The following is a 23,864-nucleotide window of genomic DNA, read 5'->3' as shown; positions in this document are numbered from 1 at the left end:
ACTTGTCATCACAAGGCTTTAAAAGATTACAAGATTGAATTATACACTTATTAGGGAGATGAAGTTAAAAGGTTAAAAGCCTTGTCATGACTTTTTCTTTTTGTTGGATTCTCCCCCTTTGCGTTTAGTTTGTCACACCCAATGGATTCATTCTGCTGGGTTTCCTGGGGTTGTGATACTCATTGTCTTTTCCTAGGGTATTGTCTAAAATTTTTTGGAGTGCTGGTTTGATATTCATGATGTTCCTGAGGTGCTCTTTATCATGAAAGTGTCTTATTTCTCCATCAATTTTGAAAGATAGTTTTGCAGGGTCCATCAATCTGGGTTGGAGGCTGTTTTCCTTCAGGGCTTGAAATACATCACTCCAAGCTCTTCTTGCCTTGAGGGTTTGCATTGAGAAGTCTGCTGTGATTCTGATGGGCTTTCCTTTGTATGTGATTTGTTTCTTTTCTCTCATTGCTTGTAAAATTTTGTTCTTCTGTTGGATTTCTGGAATCCTATTATATACCTATGCGTACATTTTTTTTGATTTAGGCTAGTTGGAGTCCTACATGCCTCACTTATCTGTATGTCAAGTTCTTTTCCCTTGCTTGGGAAGTTTTCTGCCATCACTCCTGTGAACAGTTTTTTTATGTCATCTGCACTCTCTCCTCTTTCTTCATTAACTCCAATCACTCTTATGTTATTCTTCTTTGCATCATCTAGCAGCTGCTGGACTGATTTCCCATGTTCCCTTACAATTTTAAAGCAATTTTTCTTTTCCTAGTCACTAATTGCAATCTTACCTTCTATCCTCACATTGGTTCATTCTGCTGTGCAGACTTTTGATGGAGTTTTTAATCTCTTGGAAATCTGTTTGTATCTGTTTTGTGGATTCCATTTGTTTCTTGTGTTGGGATTCCATCATGTTCCTCAGATCCTCTATTTTTTTTTTTATCTGTGCCCTCTCTAGATTTATTAATCATGTCTTGCACCATGAGCAAAATCTTTACTGTTTTCTGAGTAATTATTTCTGATTTCATTTTTCCCATATCCTCTTTTGTTTCCAGTTCAGAGAGTCCAGGTTGTTGAGTATCAGAGTGTTCCATCTCATTTCCCTTTGGGGTTACTGTAGGTGATCTGGAAGTCTGTTTTTGAGGCTTGTTTATGTGTTTCCTCATTTCCACGGGGGAGGGGGTGCTTCTGGCACCCCTGTGGCTCACCTTCTCTGCCCTAGGAGCTTGGGATGGCAGTGGGGTAGCTCCCTTCTGGGTGCTGGGACTGGCTGAGCGTCTCTGCCCTCCGAGGTTAATTTTTTATATACAGATATCAGATGTTCTAATGCTGTTTGCTGAAAACACTATCTCTTCCTCAGCTCTTGAATTGAGTTTATATTCTATAAAATGCAAATGCTAAATAATCTTTCAAAACTCAGTGGACCATATATGTGTGGTTCTATTTCTAGATTCTCTGTTTTATTCAAATGATCTATGTCTTTCCTTACACCAACACTGCCTTGATTATTGTAGCTTTAGAAGAAGTCTTAAAATTAGGTACTAAACGTCTTCCAACACTTTTTTTTTTTAACTTTTCTAGGTCCTTTGTACTCCTACATAACTTAAATTTCAATATCCAATTCTTCATTTATAGCAAGTATACATAGACCTGAATTTTTATATATACCTTGTGTTTTGTAATCCTGCTAAATTCAAATACAAGTTCTAGAGGCTCCTAGAGATTTCTTAGTATTTTCTCTGTAGATGATCATTTCATCTACATATAAAGATTTTGATTCTGCCATGCCAATCTTATCGTAGTTGTGTCATTTTATTGCCAGACTATTTTGCTGGGGGCTAGGTTTCAAAGTTTAATGGACAGATAAAGAGTAAGCATATCTGCCCTTGTTCCCCACCTTAAGGAGAAATCCTTGTATCTTCTCCATTCATATAAGGCATTTTCACTGGAAGTATGGAGTACATGTCTTTAATCTGTTGAGAAGGTCCTGTTCTATTTCTAATCTCCTGATACCGTTTACCATGAACAGCTGTAGAATTTAGCCCAATACTTTTTCTCCAACTACTGACAGGATCATATGGCTTTTTCCTTTCCTCTGTTAAAATGATGACTTTTGGGGGTGGATCTTCCAATGCTGAACCAACACTGCCATCCCTATAACAAAACCACTTTCTACATACTGCCAGATCTGACTTCTAATAGTTTGTTTTGTTAAACAAATTTCTATCTATGTTCATACTTTTTTCTTTTATTATCTTTATCCAGTTTTAGGATTAGCACAATGTTGAGTTCCTAAAATGAGAGGAGAAATGTTCCTTCTTTTTTCTGCCTTAATAGTTTGATATAATTTATCAGATAAAATATTTATGAGCCTGCTGTTGTCATATAGGTAGGTTTTCAAGCTAGGAATATACTTTCTTTAATAGGTGCTATTCAAATTTTATATTTCCTCCAGAGTTAGCTTCATTAATTTGTCTTCCAAGCTACTTCTTAGAAGTTGTCAAATTTATTTCAAAACAGATTTTTGAAATATGCTTTCTATATCCTTTTAAATTCTATAAAATCTGTGGTAATGTCTCCTAGATCTTGATATTATAATTTAAAAAATGTATAACTGATGTTGTGTAACAGGAAGTAAAGGTCTAAAGGAGCAGGGGACATGGGAGGGGTAGGGGAAAGGAAAAAAGGGGAAAGAAAAAACTTTGAGAAAAGGAAAAAATTGGAAACAGTTCCTCTCTAAATGTCTTGTACAATTCAACATTGAAGCCATCAGGGCCCGGGCTTTTCTTAGTTGATAAGTTTTTAATTACATTTCCAATTTCATTGGTTGATATTGGGTTGTTCAGAATTTTTAGGTCTTCATTCAACTTTGGTAATTCATATGTATCTAGGAATCTGTCCATTTCTTCTGTTTTGTCCATCTTATTGAAGTATAGTTTCTGGAAGTAGGTATTAATGATCCTCTGGATTTCTGCTGGGTCTGTTGTCATTTCACCCTTTTCATTCCTAATTGCATGGCTTTGGGCCTTTTCTTTCCTTTTCATGACAAGGTTGGCTAAGGGTTTGTCAATTTTGTTGATTCTTTCAAAGAACCAACTCTTGGCTTCATTGATTTTATGTATCGTTCTCTTAGTCTCCATTGCATTGATTTCTCCTCTGATCTTTATAACTTCCTCCCTTTTATGAGCTCTGGGGTTGTCCTGCTCTTCTTTTTCTAGAAGCTTGAGGTTCAACATTAGGTTGTTTAATTGGGCTCGTTCTGTTTTCCTAATATGCATATTCACTGCTATGAATTTCCCTCATAAGACAGCTTTCATTGTGTCCCAGAGATTCTGATATGTTGTATTGTCATTGTCATTTACTTGAAGGAGCTGTCTGATTTCTTATTTAATTTCCTCTGTGACCCATTGGTTATTCAGAAGTGTGTTGTTGAATTTCCACGTGTTTATGAAATTTTTTGAGTTTCTTTTGCTATGGATCTCCAATTTCATCACACTATGGTCTGATAATATACAGGGGATAGCTTCAGTTCCTTTGCACTTACTTAAACATGTTCTATGTGTGAGTATGTGGTCTGTTTTGGAGAATGACCCATGTGCAGGTGAGAAGAATGTGTATTCTGATTTTGTGGGGTGGAAGACTCTGTGAACATCTGTTCAGTTCATTTGTTCAAGAGTTTGATTGAATTCTAGTATTTCATTATATATTTTTTGTCTAGTTGATCTATCTATTTGTGACAGTGGGGTGTTGAGGTCCCCCACTACAATTGTATTAGTGCATATATGACTTTTCATGTCCATTAGTATTTGTTTTATATAGTTGGATGCACTAGTGTTTGGTGCACAAATATTTATGATTGTTATCTCTTCCTCTTGGATTGTACCCTTTACAAGGATGTAGTGTCCTTCTTCGTCTCTCTTAATCAGTGTTGGTTTGAAATCTACTTGATCTGAAAAGAGGATAGCTACTCCTGCTTTTTTTTGGGTTCCTGTGGCATGGAGTATTGTTTTCGACTCTTTAACTTTCAGTCTATGAGTTTCCTTTTGAATTAAGTGTGTTTCTTGTATGCAGCATATTGTTGGATTTTGCTTCTGGATCCATTCTGCCGGTCTATTTTGTTTGATTGGTGAATTGAGACCATTAACATTGATGGTTATAACTGAAACATATTGACTTGTCATTGCCATGACTTTTTCTTTTTGTTGGGTTCTCCCCCTTTACATTTAATTTCTTGTCATGCCAGATGGGTTCATTCTGCTTTGCTTCCTGGGGTTGTGATCCTCAATGTCTGTTCCTAGGATATTGTGTGAAATTTTTTTGGAGTGCTGGTTTGGTATTCACAACGTTCCTAAGTTGCTCTTTGTCATGAAAGTGTCTTATTTCTCCATCAATTTTGAAAGATAGTTTTGCAGGGTACATCAGTCTGAGTTGGCGGCTGTTTTCTTTTAGGGCTTGGAATGTGTCACTCCAAGCTCTTCTTGCCTTGATGGTTTGTGTTGAGAAGTCTGCTGTGATTCTGATGGGCTTTCCTTTGTATGTGATTTGTTTCTTTTCTCTGACTGCTTGTAGAACTTTGTTCTTCTGTTGAGTTTCTGGAATCTTAACAATTATATGCCTATGTGTAGATTTTTTGATCAAGGCTATTTGGAGTCCTATATGCCTCACTTATCTGTATGTGAAGTTCTTTCCCCCTGCTTGGGAAGTTTTCTGCCATTACTTCTGTGAACAGTTTTTTTAATGTCATCTCTACTCTCTCCAGTTCTTCACTGACTCCAATCAGTCTTATGTTATTCTTCTTTGCATCATCTAGCAGCTGGTGGATTGATTTCTTGTGGTCCCTTACAATTTTGAAGCAATTTTTCTTTTCCTGGTCACTAATTGTAATCTTATCTTCTATATCTGAAATTCTGTCCTCACATTGGCTTGTTCTGCTGTGTAGACTTTGAATGGAGTTTTTGATTTCCTGGAAATCTATTTGCATCTGTTTTATGGATTCCATTTGTTTCTTATGTTGGGATTCCATCATGTTCCTGAACTCCTCTCTAGATTTATTAATCATGTCTTGCACTAGGGGCACAATTTCTCCTGTTATCTGAGAAATTATTTCTGATTTCATTTTTTCCAAATCTCCTTTTGTTGCCAGTTCAGTGGGTCCAGGTCATTGAGTATCAGAGTGTTCCATCTCATTTCCCTTTGGGGTTGCTGTAGGTGATCTGGAAGTCTGTTTTTGAGACTTGTTTATGTGTGTTCTCATTTTGACTGGGGGGCGGGGGGGTGCTGTTGGCGCCAGTGTGAATCTCCTCCTCTGAGCTGGGAGAGGTGGGACAGGGGCCAGGAGCGCTGGTAGGGATGGTGGCCCAGAAGCCCCTTCCTCTGGGCAGGGAGTGGCGGGACAGAAGGCGTCCCAAAAGCCCTTTCCTCTGGGCTGGGAGCAGCGGGAGTGATGGTGGCCAGGAAGCCCCTTCCTCTGGACCAGGAGCAGTGGGACAGTGGCTCAGAAGCCCCTACCTCTGGCCCAGATGCAGTGGGACAGATGGCAGCCTGGAAGCCCCTTCCTCTGGGCCAAGTGGCAGGAGGGATCAATTGACCTGCAGTAAATATCTAGTCAACTGAACAACATTAGCTCCACTATCAATAAAGCAGTGTTCAATCAAATAAGATATAATGAACTATTTATAGAATCATAAAGCTTAATGGTTATATTAATAAGGATAGAAATTTGAAGGAATGGTTGTATAAAAAAAAGAATTTGAATAATTTAGTGATGGAATATGAGAAGTTAGTATAAGTGAGATAGAGCCTTATATTAAGAAGTAAATTAGGGGCCAGGGATTTAGCTCAGTGGTTTCACCACCTGCTATGCAAGCACAAAGACCCGAGTTCAATCCCTGGTACCAAAAAAAAAAAAAAAAAAAGATTTTGGGCCGGGGATTTAGCTCAGTGGTTTTGCCGCCTGCTGTGCAAGCGCAAGGACCCGAGTTTGATACCCGGTACCAAAAAAAAAAAAAAGATTCAGAAGTAAATTAGGAATATTGGATAAAAGTAACAGAAAAAACCAATAAGGAAAAGGAGAAATAAAAAATGGAGAGTAAGCTATGAAAAAGAGGAAAAAATGATATGGGAACAAATTAAGAAGAAAGTGAGAAAGAAAAAATAAAAAATGACCAAATCAAATAAACAATGATCATTTAAAAAATGGAAAAAGAAAATAGAAGGTAAAACATGAAACACAACCAAAAAAGAAAAAAAAAATAGAAGAGAAAAAAAAATGGCTCCAAATTTTTTCTGTAATTTCAAATGTGTGGCTTCCTTCCCAGGCCTACTGTCCTGGAATAACATGGATTCAATACAGACTGATATATTTATTTATTTATTTATTTCCATTAAGTTTATTTGTACATTTTAGGTATAAAATATAGTTACATTCATCATTGTGATCTTGTACCTTTACATTATGTATCTTGGTTCTTATTTTTTCCCCATTTCCCTTCCTTCCCTTCATCCCCTCCACCCTTCCCTATTTACAAAGTCTTTGCTTCCATTTTTTTCCTTTTCTCATATTTTTTCTTTTCCCTTTGTTCCCTCTCCTTACTCCTCCCACTTCCTCTACTCCTTCAGAACTTTTCTTCCTATTACACAATATCAATTGTACATTAAAAAAATTACAATATCAAGATGTAGAGGACATTACCACAGATTTTACAGAATTTAAAAGGATAAAGAAAGTATATTACAAAAATCTTTTTTGAAACAAATTTGACAACTTCTAAGAAGCACCTTGGAAGACAAATTAATGAAAATGACTCTGGAGGAAATATAAAATTTGAATAGCACCTATTAGAGAAAGTATATTCCTAGCTTGAAAACCTACCTAAATGACAACAACAGGCTCATATACATTTTAGCTGATAAATTATATCAAACATTTAAAGCAGAAAAAAGAAGGAACACTTCTCCCCTCATTTTAGGAACTCAACATTGTGCTAATCCTAAAACTGGATAAAGATAATAGGAGAAAAAATATGAACATAGATAGAAATTTGTTTAACAAAACAAACTATTAGAAGTCAGATCTGGCAGTATGTAGAAAGTGGTTTTGTTATAAGGATGGCAGTGTTGGTTCAGCATTGGAAGATCCACCCCCAAAAGTCATCATTTTAACAGAGGAAAGGAAAAAGCCATATGATCCTGTCAGTAGTTGGAGAAAAAGTATTGGACTAAATTCTACAGCTGTTCATGGTAAAAGCTATCAGGAGACTAGAAGTAGAACAGAATCTTCTCAACAGCTAAAAGACATATACTCCATACTTCCAGTGAAAATGCCTTATATGAATGGAGAAGATACAATGTTTTCTCCTTAAGGTGGGGAACAAAGGCAGATATGCCTACTCTTCATCTGTCCATTAAACTTTGAAACCTAGTCCCCAGCAAAATAGTCTGGCAATAAAATGACACAATTAGGATAGGATTGGCAAGGTAGAAGTAAAATCTTTATATGTAGATGAAATGATCATATCCACAGAGAAAATACTAAGAAATCTCTAGGAGCCTCTAGAACTTGTATTTGAATTTAACCAGATTAGAAAACACAAGGTATATATAAAAATTCAGGTCCATGTATACTTGCTACAAATGAAAAATTGGATATTGAAATTTAATTGTTATGTAGGTGTACAAAGGACCCAGAAAAGTAAAAGGAAAAAAAAACAGTGTTGGAAGATTTTTAGTACCTAATTTTAAGACTTCCTCTAAAGCTACAGTAATCAAGGCAGTGTTGGTGTAAGGAAAGACATAGAGATCATTGGAATAAAACAGAGAATCTAGGACTAGAACCACACATGTATGGTCCAATAAGTTTTGAAAGATTATTTAACATTAACATTTTATAGAATATAAACTCGTTTCAAGATCAGAGGAAAAGATAGTGTTTTCAGCAAATGGCACTAGAACACCTGGTATCTGCATATAAAAAATTAATCTCAACCCTTTATTTCCATACATAAAAATAACTTGAAAGGATCTATGAACCTGAATATGAAAGATTAAAAGTATAAAACTTTAAGAAGAAATTATAAGGGAAAATGTTTATGAATTTAGGGTAGGGAAGAACTTCCTAGGATACAAAAAACATGATGTATAAAAGAAAAAAATTGATAAATGAACTTTAGAACTTTAAATGACATCGTTCAAATGAAAAGTAGTCCTTACTCAGACCATATTTACAATATATATAACCTATGACCAGACTATATAAAGAACGCTTACAGCTCATTAATAGACAATCCAATGAAAAAGTAGATACAGGAAAATGATAAATAGCCAGTACAGCTCAAGGAAAGGTGTGCAACACTAGAATCAGAAAAATACTAATCAGTACAATAACAAGATTGAATTATACACTCATTAGGGGGATGAAGTTAAAAGTTCTTAAAGTCTTGTCATGACTTTTCCTTTTGTTGGATTCTCCCCCTTTGCGTTTAATTTGTCATGCCCAATGGATTCATTCTGCTGGGCTTCCTTCGGTTGTGATCCTCCTTGTCTTTTCCTAGGATATTGTCTAAAATTTTTGGAGTGCTGGTTTGGTATTCATGAAATTCCTAAGGTGCTCTTTATCATGAAAGTATATTATTTCTCCATCAATTTTGAGAAAGTTTTGCAGGGTACATCAATCTGGGTTGGAAGCTATTTTCCTTTAGGGCTTGAAATATGTGACTCCAAGCTCCTCTTGCCTTGAGGGTTTGCACTGAGAAGTCTGCTGTGATTCTGATGGCCATTCCTTTGTATGTGAGGTGTTTCTTTTCTCTCAGTGCTTGTAGAATTTTGTTCTTCTGTTGGGTTTCTGGAATCCTAACTATTATATATGTGTAGATTTTTTCTTTGATGAAGACTAGTTGGAGTCCGATATGCCCCACTTATCTGTACATCAAGTTCTTTTCCCCTCCTTGGGAAGTTTTCTGCCATCACTTCTGTGAACAGATTTTTTATGTCATCTGCACCCTCTCCTGTTTCTTCATTGACTCCAATCAGTCTTATGTTATTCTTCTTTGCATTGTCTAGCAGCTGCTGGATAGGTTTCTCATGGTCCCTTACAATTCTGAAGCAATTTTTCTTTTCCTGGTCACTAATTGCAATCTTTTCTTCTATATCTGAAATTCTGTCCTCACATTGGCTCATTCTGCTGTGTAGACTTTCAATGGAGTTTTTAATCTTCTGGAAATCTATTTGCATCTGTTCTATGGATTCCATTTGTTTGCTGTGTTGGGATTCCATCACGTTCCTCAGGTCCTCTATTTTTTTAAATCTGTGTCCTCTCTAGATTTATTTATCATGTCTTGCACTATGGGCACAATCTCTGCTGTTATCTGAGAAATTATTTCTGATTTCATTTTTGCCAGATCCTCTTTTGTTGCCAGTTCAGGGAGTCCAGTTGCTTTGAGTATCAGATTTTTTCATCTCATTTCCTTTTGGGGTTGCTGTAGGTGATCCAGAAGTCTGTTTTTGAGGCTTGTTTACGTGTCTGCTCATTTCCATGGGTGGGGGGGTTGTGCTGCTGGCATCCGCGTGGCTCACCTCCTCTGCCCTGGGAGCAGTGGAATGGTGGTCCATGACTATGTAATATTAAAACAAGGATTATTACTATAAATAAAAGAAAATATTTCATAAGAAAGAGGTCAATTCATTAAGATAAAAAAATCCTAAATGTTTATATACCTAGTAACAAAGTATCCAAATATTTAAAGTAAACACCATAAAAATTGAAAGGAAAAATGAATACTTCCACAATTTTCATAAAGATTTCAATACTTTTCATTCAGTAATGCCAAAACAAGTAGACCAAAAAATTAGTAAGTATACAGAGCATTCTATCCCACAGCACCAGACTCTACATATTGTTCAAGTGTACATGGAACATTTAAAATATAGACAGTAATATAGAGATTGAAACAACTTCTCAAATCTAAAAGGATTGAAATTATTCAGAACGTGTTCTTTGGCTACAACAAAGTTAAATTAAAAATCGTTCATAGAAAAATATACAGGTATCCAAAAATATATGGAAATTAAACAAGAAAATTGTAAATAGCATGTGACTCTCTAGGAAATTAGAAATACCACAAATTGAATCATGAAAGCACAGCACATTAGAATTTCTGAAAGGTAAATAAGTAGAACCCAAAGAGAATTTTTTTCTATAAAATTTTACTCCGAGTGTGTGTATGTGTTGTGTATGAAAGACTTAAATCATCTAATTGTCCAACTTTAGAAACTCAAAAGAATAGAGAAAATTAAACCCAATTTGGAAACTTCTTCAACATAATAAGAGACATCTATGAAAAATTCGTATGATTTAATCATTTAGTGGTAAAAATCACAGCTGTGGAAAATACAAAGAACTTTAACAAAAACTAACATAATGAGTAAATTTACAAGGTCACAAAAGGATACACAATTAATGTGCAAAATTATTGTTTTTAATATTCTTTTCTGTTTTTTTTTGTACCAGGGATTGAACTCAGGACCTTGGGCTTGTGAGGCAGTCATCAGAACTACTGAGCTAAATCCCCAGGGTTGTTTTTAATATTCTTGCGACAAATAATTGCAACTTGAATTTCTAAAATAGATAAAGAAATAGCATCTGAAAACATGGAATACTAAGAAATAAATTTAACAAAATCCTTTCATGAATACACTACTGGGAGAAATTTTAAGACAGAAGCATACCACTTCCATGATCAAAAGAATTTTGTTAAGGTATCAGTTCTTCCAAAAGTGATCGACAGATTCAGTGTAACCCCAATCACAAACTAGAAAACTGATTCTGAGTTTTTTTTGAAAACAAAATTGTCCTAGAATAGATATAATATTTTGATACAGTAAAATGAAGCTGGAGGCATTGCAGTATCTGATTTTAAGGTGTATTTAGTTTTGGCATCCTCAACCATACAGTGTTGGCTAAGGGTAGACAGAGAGGCTAGAGTCTTATACCAAACACAAAAATGTTAAGGTGAGGTGCATCAGAAACTTCAACACAAAAACTAAACTTATAAAACTTATAGGAATATTCATACAAGAATATCTTCAAACCTTAGATAGGTCAACACTTTTTAAATAAAAAAAACTACAAAAGAAAATTTTGATAAAATGGACTTCATCAAAATTAAATTCCATTCTTCTAGAAACCCCATTAACAAAATAGAAAAATATGTTTAACCTGACTTAAACATTACACAATGTACATATGTATCAAACATCACATGATACCCATTAATATGTATAACTGTTCTTTTATGATAGTAATTAGTTTAAACAATAAATATGAATAATTTTAAAAGAAAATAGATATTGCAAAGACTGAGAGAAAAATTCAAAATACATATATTTGACACACACACATATATATGTTACAAATAAAAAACCCTCAGTTTTTATTTTTATTTATTTTTCTGGTACTGGGGATTGAACTCAGGACCTTGTGCTTGCAAGGTAGGTGTGGCACCACTGAGTTAAATCCCTGGCCCAACTTAGTTTTTAAAAAGTGTCCAAAAGGTATAAAAAACTCATCCAAAAAACTATACTAATAAGCAGTAAGCACAGAAGAAGGTGCTCAACATCATTCATCATAGAAACTTGTAAATGAAAACTGTGATGAAATTGCAACCCCATACCTATTAAATGGTCAAAAGACTGAAATGCTATGAGTTGGTAGGAAAATGAAGCAATTGAAGCTGCCACCTCAGGGTGGGGAAGTGAATGGTTCACTAACTGTGAAAGCAGTTCAATCATGTCTTATAAAGTTAAACATCCCTTTACCATACATACTCCCAGCACCTCCACTCCCTAAAGGTTTATCCAAGAAAATTACAATATATGTTTACCCAAAACATGTATATGAATGTTCCTTGCAGCTTTATTCAAATAGCACAAAACCAGGATACATCCTAAATTTCTGTCAGTTATATGAATGAATAAGCAAATGCAGTACCTCCATCAAACCAAGAACAGTAAGGCTGGGGAATTAGCTCAGTGGTTCTGCCACCAGCCTCACAAGCGCAAGGTCCCGAGTTTGATCCCCAGTGCCAAAAAACCCCCCAAAACCCAAAACAAAAACCAAAAAAACCCCACACAACTAAATACAGTAGTTCTCAGCAATAAAAAGAAATGAACAAAAACACACGATAATGTGGAAAACCCTGAAATCATTGTAATGCCTGAAAGAAATAAGTCACATGAATACAAACCATTACATGAAACTGTTACATTTGCATGATATTGTAGAGTGTGTAGGATTAATTCACGTTGACAGGAAATAGGTCAGTGGTTGCTGGTGGCTGGAAGTGGAGAAGACAATCTAGAAGAGACAAGAGCCTCCGACTGGGGCCACGGGTGTGGTTTCATGGCTGCCAAAATTCATCAAACTACATATTTAAAATTGGTCAATTCTATTCCAAATAACATTTTCCGCAAGGAAGCTACTTTCAAAGTGTCTCTCAGTCTATAATATTGGTAAAAGTAAAAGCAAAGAAAAACTTATTTACCAGTATTGAAGACAACTTTTGTTTTCCATCTCCTACCCCAAAAAGAAGTTATTAAGAAAAAGAATGTAGAGCAATTATAGTTCTTCCTAGTTTACGAGGAAAGTTCTTCTTTACACAAGATCTAGCTATTAAATAGAGGGTGGGATTAGAAAATTTATGATTTGTAGTCCGCAACAAAAATTAGATCAGGCAGGATCACTAGTGGATCCTGATATAATTAGATGAAATCAGGGAAACTGGCTAGTCACATGGTATCAAAATGCCACCATACAGTCCAATTCCTAGCAGCAAATGAAATGTGTGCTTTTACAGTGTGAATTCTGGTGCTCACATAATAAATCAGTGATCACACTTTGAATCCCTCATAGTGAGGCCATCAGACATAACATAGCTCTTGGATGATGAAAAATAGTATATGTGCTGCTGAAGCAAGCAAAGCATGATGAAAAATAAAGGGCAGAGCATCCCCTGAGGAGTCTTCTTGCCAAGGATATCTTAGCTGATCCTAATCAAAGCCTGAGTTCCAGAGTACAGAAAGGAGAGGGGAGAGGAGAGAGGAGTCAGTGGACATACTACAGGGAAATACTCAGACACCCAGAGAGCAGGGCACTCTATGAGACAGTTGGCCATTTGTTCAGAGCTCAACATCCCAGAGGGAGAATATGAAAGCATGAGCTCAGGCTGGGGGAGATGAACTTTGATTGGGGGAAAAGCTGTAAATGACAGTACATAGAGCAATTGGAGAAAATTCAGTATAAACTCAGTACTTTATGATAATAAGGAGTCACTGTAAATTAGATGGGATGAGAATCATGTGGGAAAGATGGTGGGAGTGGGCCATTTGGGGAGATGCATGCTGGTGATGTAGAAATGGTGTGTTGTCAGAAAGTTACCTAAAATGGTTCAGTCAGACAGGGGAGAAGATGGGTGATAGACTAGACCAGGAAGATGGAAGATTGACAAATAGAGACACAGACATAGATCTGAGATAGATGAGAAGATGATAATAGATGGTACATTAGATAGTTAATTGATAGGTACACAGTTACAAACAGACTCATAGATGCAAACAGATTCATAGATACAAACAGATTCATTGATACATGGATTCATTCATAGACTGATTGATAAATACAGGCATAGTTTTGAAAAGATCAGAAGGTGATAATAGAAGATACATTAAATAGATGATCAGTAATATATTTGAGACATTAAGAGAAAAGATGATAAATGATAGGATTAGACAGATACATATTCATAGATACATAGATACATAAATGCATAGAAAGATAGATATGGTAGATTAGAAAGAAACAGGTGACACATTAGCAGGTAGATACAGATGATAGACTGGACAGACAGATGACAGATAGATGATAGATATATACTGTATATATGAGATAGTAGAGATAATAAAGTTAATAGGGTAAAATACTGTTAAAGCTTGAAATATTTGAAAGCTCTTTGTGCTTTGTTTTCATGTTTTCTCTATACTTAAAAGACATTTCTAGGTAAATGGATGCACCTTGAGAACATACTCTTAAGTGTAATAAATTGAATACACATGTGTAAATATTGCATTGTCTCTCTGGTGTGAGAAATGAAAGTGAAAATAAGGACCAATAAATAATTAATATTGTGAAATAGGAAGAAATTTCATTCAAAATTATACAGAATGTGAGATACTTTGTCAATACTTGAAATGTTTTATGCAAAAAGGTATAATATTATTAGGAAATGAGCTGAGAGATAGATTAACAAATAAAAATATATTCTTTTAAGATCATGATACACAATATACTTACCATGGTTATTCTCTAATAATTTTAGTAATGAAAATTATTTTTTCATGGAACACCTTTTATATTTTCTTTATTAATAACTACTTGTAATACATTAAATAAAAAATTTTTAAAAAAGCTGTCCTATGGTAGACATAATTCTAGATTGGTCCCTGAAGAAATTCCGCCCTAATTTTTAGATCTATGACAATAATGAGCTATGATGTCTGTGATATGTTATCTTATTTAGCAAAGAGATTTTGGAGAAGTGAAGTTACTAATCAGGAAAAAAAACCCTTTTGTAACAAGTGTTGGGAAAAGTGCTCCAAGTCCTACAGCAGGAAATTCTGCAGCACCTCACACTAAGGGAAGGTGCAGTTTTACAGAAGTTTCCTTTTCTGCTCTCTACATGAGTCTACTTTCAAAGCATTGTCTCATGTTACTGCTTTCTGCACAATATGCAGTCACTTAGGATGAAAAGCCACTGACTATGATGAAAGGAATATTTCTACTGTTTTCAGGTACAACCTGGATGTGTGAGATTCTAGACATGATTCAAAATGACGGTGATGAGGTAAAATGCAGACGCACCATTTCCTCAGAAAGAGTTCCCTTCCTTGAACTGAAATTTCCCCGTAAGGAGAGATCTGGTAAGCAGAACAGGATTGGACAGCTTGGACCATGACCTGCCAGGGCCATGCACCATGTTTTGTCCAGGACCCCAGGGCTGGCTTGACTGCCCTCTATCTTCCCCAGGTCAACTTTTCCTGAGTCAAGGAGTCCAGCCCTGGGTGTGGGCCCAGAGCTTCTGGTGCTCCTGGCTTGTGGCCTTTGGCTTCTAAATGAGTTCATCTTTCCATTTCCTCTCTCTCTTCCCTGGTCGACTGATGGAGAGGACCCTCTCTTCTTTCCTGCTCCCTATTTGAATCAGTGATATGAACCACTTTTCTGAGTGATAAGAAGAAATAGAGACTCTTCCCTGTATTTCTAGGTTTGGAGAAAGCTCTTGCGATGCCCTCTCTGAGAATTGTGGCCACACACATTCCTTCACACTTGCTGCCGCAGTTTTTCTGGAAGCAGAACTGCAAGGTAAGGGTGCTGGTTTTCCACACTTCTCATGGCTTTCAAGGGAATGATGTGAGTGAGGTTGTCTTGCAAAGTAATGTGAGTTATTTTTCTTAAAATCAAGGATGACATACATTGAAATCTTGTCCACCTGTGTCTTCGGTTTCTCTGTCTCCTCTGAGTCGTTTCACAATGGCTCCTTGGTCAGTTTCTCCAGAAACAGAATCTGTGTTGATGCAAATCAGAGCATGGATGAGGCTGAAGGGAAAGGAAACTTCTTGCTTTGTTCTGCCACTTGCTAGAAGGTGTTCTGGCCTCAGAGGGGAACATGTAGGATCTGCCCTCAACAAGTCTTCCAGATCTCCAAAATCTACACAACAAGCCATGTTAAAAACTTGCATCACTTTCATTGTCCCTGTCCCCATAGCTGATCTCTAAGAAAGTCCAGTTGACCCTTGAGCAACTTTCATATCTCCACATTGCACCACCTCACCTTCCACTGTACCCATTGGGCACTTTTCTTTTGTGAAAGAGAAAGATAATCAAGATCCATGTAAACTAAGTTATGGCACAGGGCTGGCAGAAGTATAGATCAAAAGATGTCCCACTATGAGTTAGACATGCCTGATATTCCTTGGTTTACTGTTGATAAGGAACTTCAAAGATTCAGGGAAATGGGAATGCCTGAGGTAGGACTGTGGAGGTATATTGCTGGCCTTGCTAGATAAAAGCAAATTTTTTTCTGGTGGTCCTTATGAATATGTATGGAGCAGACATTTGTCAAATCAATAGCTGCATGCCAATTACCAGGAGATGTGTTAATCTGCTCAAGCAAGGAAATTGCATCTGGTGCAGCAGTTACAAATGGGGTCATCATTTGATTCAGTTTATAGTAATCCATTGTCATTCTCCAAAACCCATCCATCTTCTGCACAGGTCACATAAGAGAATTAAATTGGGATGTGATTAAATTGGGATTAAATTAATTTCATCTTTCAAGTCCTAGATAGTGGCAGTAATCTTTACAAGTCCTCCCGGGATGTGATATTGTTTTTGGTTTACTATTTTCCCAGATGAAGCCAACTCTAGTGGCTTCCATTTGATCTTATCAGCCATGATACTCCTTCACCCTACAGGTTATGGAACCAATGTGAGGATTCTGCCAAATACTAAGTATATCTATCCCAATTATGCATTCTGGAACTGGGAAAATAACTACAGGATGGATTTGGGGACCTACTGGATGCATTGTGTGTCAGACCTTTGCTAAAACTCCACTGATTACCTGACCTTCACAGGCCTATAGTTCTTACTGGAGGGCCACATAGCTGTTTTGGACCCCCTGGAACCAGCATTAGTTCAGGACCAGTATCCAGTAGTTTCTGAAATGTCTGATCATTTTCCTTCCCACAGTGTACAGTTACCCTGGTAAAAGGCCTTATATCCCTTTGGGGAAGGATTAGAGAAAGACTGACAGTATAACTTTTTGGTAGTATACCAGGGTCTTTCCTCAAGAGGACCCACACATCCCTTCATTCAAGGGGTTCTGGGTTTGTAAACTGGTTCAAATCTGGGAATGGTTGAGGGGCCATGATTCTCTGTTGCTATGATTTGAGGTAGATTTGTGCTCATTTCTTCTTAAACCTTTCCAATTATATAAATCTAATAAAAATTTAATAGACTTCCTGCCTATTTAACTCTTGGGAACACCATATGGCTAATTAGCCAACACCCAGGTCTACATATGTCAGACCATAATGATCATTTCTCTGCTTCTGCTATCCATTATGATAAGTATGTGGACCTTATGTTTGGTGGTTGAGTGCTTCCACTTGACCCCAGAAACTCTGGAATCCAATTAAACCCATTGCCCTTGAGTTTTCCTATTGACTTTGGTGCCCACTGTAAGGTCTGGCATAGAGAGGAGAGCAGTGATGGGGTCTTCAGGGATGCTGGTATTCCCCTTATGAATCTGTTTTTCAAGGTGTTGGTGAAGGGCACATTTTCCATATTGTTCCATTGTAGAAAATTAAGTTTAACATGACAAATCCACTCTAGCATTCCCATTTCCCTAAATCTTTGAATCTCCTTATCAACAGTAAACCAAAGAATATCAGGGATATCTAACTCATTTATAGTGGGCCATCTTTTGATCTATACTTCTGCCAACCAGCCAAATAAACTATTAAAACTCCTTTAACTCCACTAGCTACAACATTAAATTTTGGAATCTTTATTTAACTGGCCCATATAGGCAAACTCAACCTAATCCAGGTGTATGTTTTTGCCACCATTATCCCACACCCGTACATGTTTCTCAAGACTCTGCTTACTGGAGTTAGAAAACTCAAGAAGTTCTTTGGGAGTATAATGGACTTCATCACAGATCACATTGTGTACCTCACTTTTAGGAGCTTTCTGAGCTTTGAGCATAGTTATAGGCTGTGTTAGATACTTTTCTCTCATTGCTGAGATAAAATAACCAGCACCCAAAGGTAAAGGAGAAAGGGTTTATTTAGCTCACAATTTGTAGAGGTTTCAGTCCATAATCAGCTGGCCCCAAGGCAGAATGGCACATGGCAGAGGGGCATTGCAGAAGAGAAACAGTTCATGGTATCCACACTGTAGCAAAAGCAACAAGGAAAACTTAATCACATTTTTCTGACCCTTGTTTCTTATTCTGACCACTGGGATTAGGGTGATGCCAAACCATCACTCATACATAGTGGTTTAGAAACCACACACCCTTGATCCCAGCGCCACACATTCTAGATTCAGCCATCTACCAAACAGCCCTACTTCATTTGCATAAGGTTTTGGGGCGATATCTAAACACAAGCCACAACATAGGCCGAGAGGCAAAAATGAGTGGTGAGGGTGTGTCCTAAGGAGTGTCAGCATTATAATGTGTAGTGATTGTACCAGGTAACACAGGATTAGTTTCCTTAGGTACCAGAGAAGAGGTCAACACCATAGGGAGTATGTAGGGATGGGTGATTCCACCACTGTAGGTGGGGAAGACTCTTCCTCTGGCAAAATAGTTTTATTATGATTTAGGAACTCAAGATCCCCAGGGTTGTCAGGATTCTCCCAAACACCTGCATCCTAATGTATGGGATCCCATTTTTCTCCAATCAGCACCCTCACTTTTACTTTAGATAGTCTTCAAGGCTGAGTGCTAAATTTATGCTGCATTTCAGTCAACCGAATCATGAGGGCCTGTGTTTGAGTTTCTGCAATCAGCCCTGTGATTAAAGGAGAGAAGATTCTATTTCAGGAAAACTGGGGATACTTTATGTATGTTTGAATCTTTAAGCTCATTATTTTCCTTAAAATTTAGAAGATTTCATGTTTTTTCATGTTTGGAGCTCATGATTTTCTTTTACTAGTTTGTCCAGAGATGCTAAGAGCAACCAGGAAGTATCATTATATTTCTTGCTCTGACAAAAATATTCAAAAGTGTATATAGAGCCACTAAATACTTTTCATCTCACAAGTGGTGAATTAATATAATCAAATGGATTTACTTTGTGTATTACTTTAAGCAGTTCACACCATGGACTATCAGTTCTCCATACATTATCACATGAGAGATCATGGTAGCTTTATGTCTCATCAAACTAGAGAGCTGACTACAGGACCCACTAAAAGCATTTAAAAATTCATCCTTGCAATTCTGTTTCTCTAGAGCCACTCTTGGTACCAAATTCTGTTTCAGTTAGAATTCAGTGGAGGAATAGATTTAATATAAAACGTATTTATGTATGATTTACAAGATGGGCTTAAGAAGACCACCTTCAGAGTCAGGTGTGGAAGAATGCAAAAGGGCTACCTATGTGATGAAGAATTGGAGAAGTCCATAAAAATGCAAAGACTTGAACCTCACTTCAGAGCCCCATGAAAGTCCATATCAGGAAGCCAAAGGGTCTACATTAGAAGGCTGAAGAGTCTGTGCTAGAAGCCTGGAGATAAATATCCAAAAATGATGGCAAAGAGTGGAACTCCTCCAAAGAAGCAGAAACAAGACTTCCTTTTTCTTTCCCCTTTTATCTCATTCAGGGTATCAGTCTATTGGTTGCTGCCATCACCTAGGGTAAGTGTTCCCTTTTGAGCAAATCAGTCATCCACCAGAACAGTGCTAAACCAACCTGCTAGCCATTTCCTGTTTAAATTGGTGCCACAATTAAGTATCATACTCCTCCACATTCTTGAGCTCTCAGTGCCTTCCTCACTCAGGGAAGGAGAGCACCACTGCTCTCTTTAGCCAAGTCTACCACTGGGTAGAGTTCAGTAAGATGACATGTAGGAAGATACTTTCTCCTTCCCCAGTTCTTCTCCAAATGGGAACTGGAAAATTCTTTTTTTTTTTTTTCTTTTGAGACAGGGTCTCATTTTGTCGTTCAGGCTGGTCCTGAACTCATTATGTAGCCCAGGCTGGGCTCGAACTTGTGGCAATCCTGCCTCAGTCTCCTGAGTGCTAGGATTACAGGCTTGTGCCACCACACCTGGCTGGGAGCTGGGAAAGTCTTATTCTCCTGTTCAGACATGGCTGAGACTCCTTCCCTAATGCCCCAGAATCTCCAGTACTTTCATCCCATGGAGCTGCTCAGCAAGTCCTACCCATTTCAGCCACGAATTTCACTCATCTTTCCCAGGGTCAGTGACAATGCTAAGGATGGGCACTTGCTGTTGTTTTTGGACTCCCTTTGGGCATCAGAGTTGCAGGGTCAGATAGGCTCCATTTATCTCTTCGGTATCTTAACTAGTTGATTGATAATGTAAGAAGCACACATACATATTGAGAGAAGTGCTATACAATAAGACAGGCCCTTGCCTTGCCTCCATTTTTCCCCCCCACAATATGTTTTGTTTTGGAAATGTAAGTTTGTGCTGCTGGGCTCCTGCCCACTGTATCAAAGTGGTTTATGGCTGCTTGAACTCTGTGACCTTTCAGGAATGTTCTGTTAAACTCTGCTCCCTCACAGGAAGGTTCTGTTAAATTCCGCCCCCTAGGAATGTTCTATAACTCCTCCCCTCTGCTTCAGGAATATTCTGTAACTCCACCCCCTGTTTCATTGAGCATGCTCACACAGCATGTGTTTCAGGAATATTCTGTAACTCTGTCCTCTGCTTCAGGTATGTTATGTAACTCTGCCCCCTGCTTCAATGAGCATGCTTACATGGCATACGTTTCAGAAATGTTCTGTAACTCCACCCCCTGCTTCATTGAACATGCTAGCCTACCCTGTAGATCCTTATATAAGGAGGCTCTCATTTCTGGTAGAGTGCTCAGACTCCTCTGAACCCACCAGGGCTTGCCGGTGTAATAAAGGTTTTTTTCCACTCTTCTACTGACCATCTGATTCTCAAGTCTTCAGATTATGAGAGATGTGTCCCAGAGCTACTACACTGAGCTGTAAAACTCAGCTGTGTCTCAGGCTGTGGCACTTGGCCCCAACACTGAGCTGAAACACTTGGCGATAGCACTGAGCTGCTCTGCTCTGCCCTGCCACAACAGTATAAACTATGGTTGCTGCATCAGATAGCTTCTTGAGCATTTCCCCTCTTCTTATTGTGCCTCTTCTGGCCTCTCTTCTGCTTGGTTTCAGATCATCTATGTGGCCTGAAATCCTAAAGACTGCCTGATGTCCTACTACCACTTCCACAGGATGACCTCCCTGCTGCAGGATCCTGAGAGGTGGGAGGACTTCTGTGAGGACTTCATGTCTGGAAAGTGGAAGTGGAAACTGACTTCCTGGTGCACTGTCTTCTGCAGCTTCCTTGGTAGAATCTCAATGGAGGATCTGGAGTCTGGAGGAGAATGGTGGTGAATGGTGCTGAATTCCATCCTGAGTGACCAGATCCGGTCTTGGAGATGCAGAGCTGGGGAGGTCAGGTAGAAGGGACTTTTCTCCAAAGCTGGATGTAAACATAAGGCCAGGTTATCTGAGGGTGTCAGGGTGAAGCAAAGGTTAAAAAGCCTCAAATCCTGGATGTGACTTTCAATCAAATTCAAAAATAAAAGGAGGAGACTTATTTCCCATCAAAGACAAGGGCAGGGCATGAGACAGGCTCCTGCTAGCTCGGTCTAACACCATTTCTGAACAGCAGTCACAAGAGTCACACACAACTCACAACAGAGTGACTTCCTCATAGGTTATGTAGTCTTGTCCCCATCACTGAGTGACATGAGACTGTGTTCATGCAGAGAAGGTTTCAGAGCTTTAGAGCCAGAGGGAGAGGAAGTGAGGGAAAGAAAAGGAGCCAGCTTCTGCCTGACTCCTGTCCAGCCTTGCCTTATGTAGCTTTATGTGCCCACAGGGCTGGTTTATAGGGCTCCATTATTCTACCAAACACTAAGCATGTGTTTCTGTGGGGATTTTGTACACGTGGTAAACATCTACAGTGGATGTTAGCATGGGACACTGCCGTCCATAACATGGGGGCCTCCTCCAGGCAGTTGAAGGTCTTAACAGCAAAAGCTGAGGTGTCCCAGGGAAGAAGGAATTCTGCTTCAAGACCAAACATAAATCCTACCTGAGTTTCAGCCTGACTTAAATCTTTTATTTGCCAGGCCTCACAATTGCAAAACCCAATTCATCAAAATAAATCATATATGTGCATGTATAGATCTGTGTACACACACACACATGCACACACTTGCACACACTACTGGTTCTCTTGTTGGTTCTGCATCTCTCCATAACCCTTAACATCCCATGGGTCAGTCTGCAGGCCACAGACCAGGCATCCAACCAACTTCATGCACACATCCACACTTATTGACTCCAAAGAGCATTTCACCTACTGCTGTGTGGTCTGTGAATTTCACCTCTAGGCAATGATGGACATTTTCCCCCTTCAGACAATGCTTGATGCATATCTCCTTCATAAGATGCTCCCAGCCTTGCAGACCCTTGATAGAGGTTCCTGCTGTGTTTGTGACAACTTCCTAGGACCAAGCCACAGGGCCACCCAGAGGTCCCATCTATCAGGGATGCAAGCAAGCCTGTGATAGACTAGAAACATGGTCTGGGCTCCTTTGGGTTTCCATCCATTTCCATAACAACAAGTGGGAGGAACACTGATCTGTTGTTTACTCCACAGACAAAACCCTCAAGTGATAATAAAAGTTCTGTAGGGCACCTCTCTTTCTGTGGCTGCCATACCCCTGCCAGGCCTGCACCCTTACTGTGGGGTAAGAGCCCCAGGAGGACCCAAGGACCTGGCTGCCTAGTCAGAGGTTGAATCTGGAAGTGAGGATTGCTTACAGGGAATAGGGGAAGAGTTTTGGCCCTTCAGTGGTTGAAGGTGATTCCCAAGGCACTGTATTTGTGGCTAAGATCACATACAGTAAGTTTCTTACGTGAATCACTGCTTCCAACTTAAGGTTGAACAGCATTTTTCAGGGGAAAATTATTTCCCTATTCCTCAGGAAAGTGAATAAAAGTTACTGAAGCTTATTGCAAAGGAACCCAAAATGACCTCCGTGCCTCTGGCCATGGCACTGTGGACTAATAGTGCCCCTGCCTCTTTCAGTGGCTTATAGGTCCTGGTATGACCATGTGAAAGGGTGGTGGGAAGCAAAGAACAAACACCAGATCCTCTACCTTTTCTATGAGGACTTGAAGAAGTTAAGGGGTGCTGAGCACCAGGGGTCAGCCGGCAGAGCCTTTTGACGGTGCTGTTCTGCAGATTGCTTTGAGCTGTCTTAGTCTTTTCCTCCATCTGCTAAGGCCAATTTTCTCTTGGTTAGAATCCAAAACCTGAGATCTGCAAGATCCTGAAGTTTTTGGGGAAAACTCTGTCAGAGGACACCATAAACAAGATCATCCACGACACCTCCTTTGATATGATGAAGGAAAATCCCTTCACCAATTGAACCACTCTTCCATCCTACATTTTCAATTACACCACCTCTCCATTCCTGAGGAAAGGTTGGTGACCTATCTTCTGTCTAATGCAACTCTACACACTATTCTGCCTTGTAAGTCAAAACAACAGTAAACTTCATTTTAAGGAAGAAATGGTCCCATTCAAAGTAGAACTTTGTTCCCTCCTCACCTGCAGCACGGTAAAACCTAAAGCCACTGGTTCTCAAAGTCCAGCATAACCAGAGCCCCAGAGGACTTCCTGACAGCCCCTCCTGAGAGCTGACTCAGTAGGTCAGAGAGGGTCCAAGGATATGCATTTTAATCAATTCTCAGGTGATGCTGGCACTTCCAGCCTCTTTAAGAACAGAGTCCATTGTAAATTTGAAAATGCAATTCAACCTTGCCTTGTCTTGAAGTCTCTTGCCTTCTCCGGGTGCCCTGGAAATGCTTTTCTTTGGCCCATTACTGGTTTTGTTCAGAGCTCTAGTCCACCACTTAGCACATGGCTGTGTAATTATTTGCCATCATGACTATCTCCACAGTACATCTTTAACTTAGAAAATATTGTGACCAGTTTTGTGCACTAGTGCCTAGCAGAGAACCTCATACCTCAG

General features: G+C 38.5%; 1 pseudogene across 1 annotated transcript in view; it reads left to right on the top strand.

The window, feature by feature from the left end:
* LOC101723797 (sulfotransferase 1C3-like) overlaps positions 1 to 23,864 on the top strand; it is a 54,333-nt pseudogene that overhangs the window by 4,733 nt on the left and 25,736 nt on the right. Inside the window, exons 2-6 of the transcript XR_015448498.1 lie at positions 14,833 to 14,961; positions 15,303 to 15,400; positions 20,986 to 21,110; positions 22,926 to 23,019; positions 23,133 to 23,313. The product of XR_015448498.1 is annotated as a sulfotransferase 1C3-like (transcript). The remainder of the gene's footprint in view (positions 1 to 14,832; positions 14,962 to 15,302; positions 15,401 to 20,985; positions 21,111 to 22,925; positions 23,020 to 23,132; positions 23,314 to 23,864) is intronic.

The sequence above is a fragment of the Heterocephalus glaber genome, unplaced genomic scaffold, assembly GCF_053883595.1.
Source record: "Heterocephalus glaber isolate CG9 unplaced genomic scaffold, H.glaber_assembly_v1.0 deba00000470, whole genome shotgun sequence".
In the NCBI taxonomy this organism is placed as follows: Eukaryota; Metazoa; Chordata; class Mammalia; order Rodentia; family Bathyergidae; genus Heterocephalus; species Heterocephalus glaber.
The sequence above is the reverse complement of the archived record's forward strand: the minus strand, read 5'-3'. Positions and strand labels throughout refer to the sequence as shown.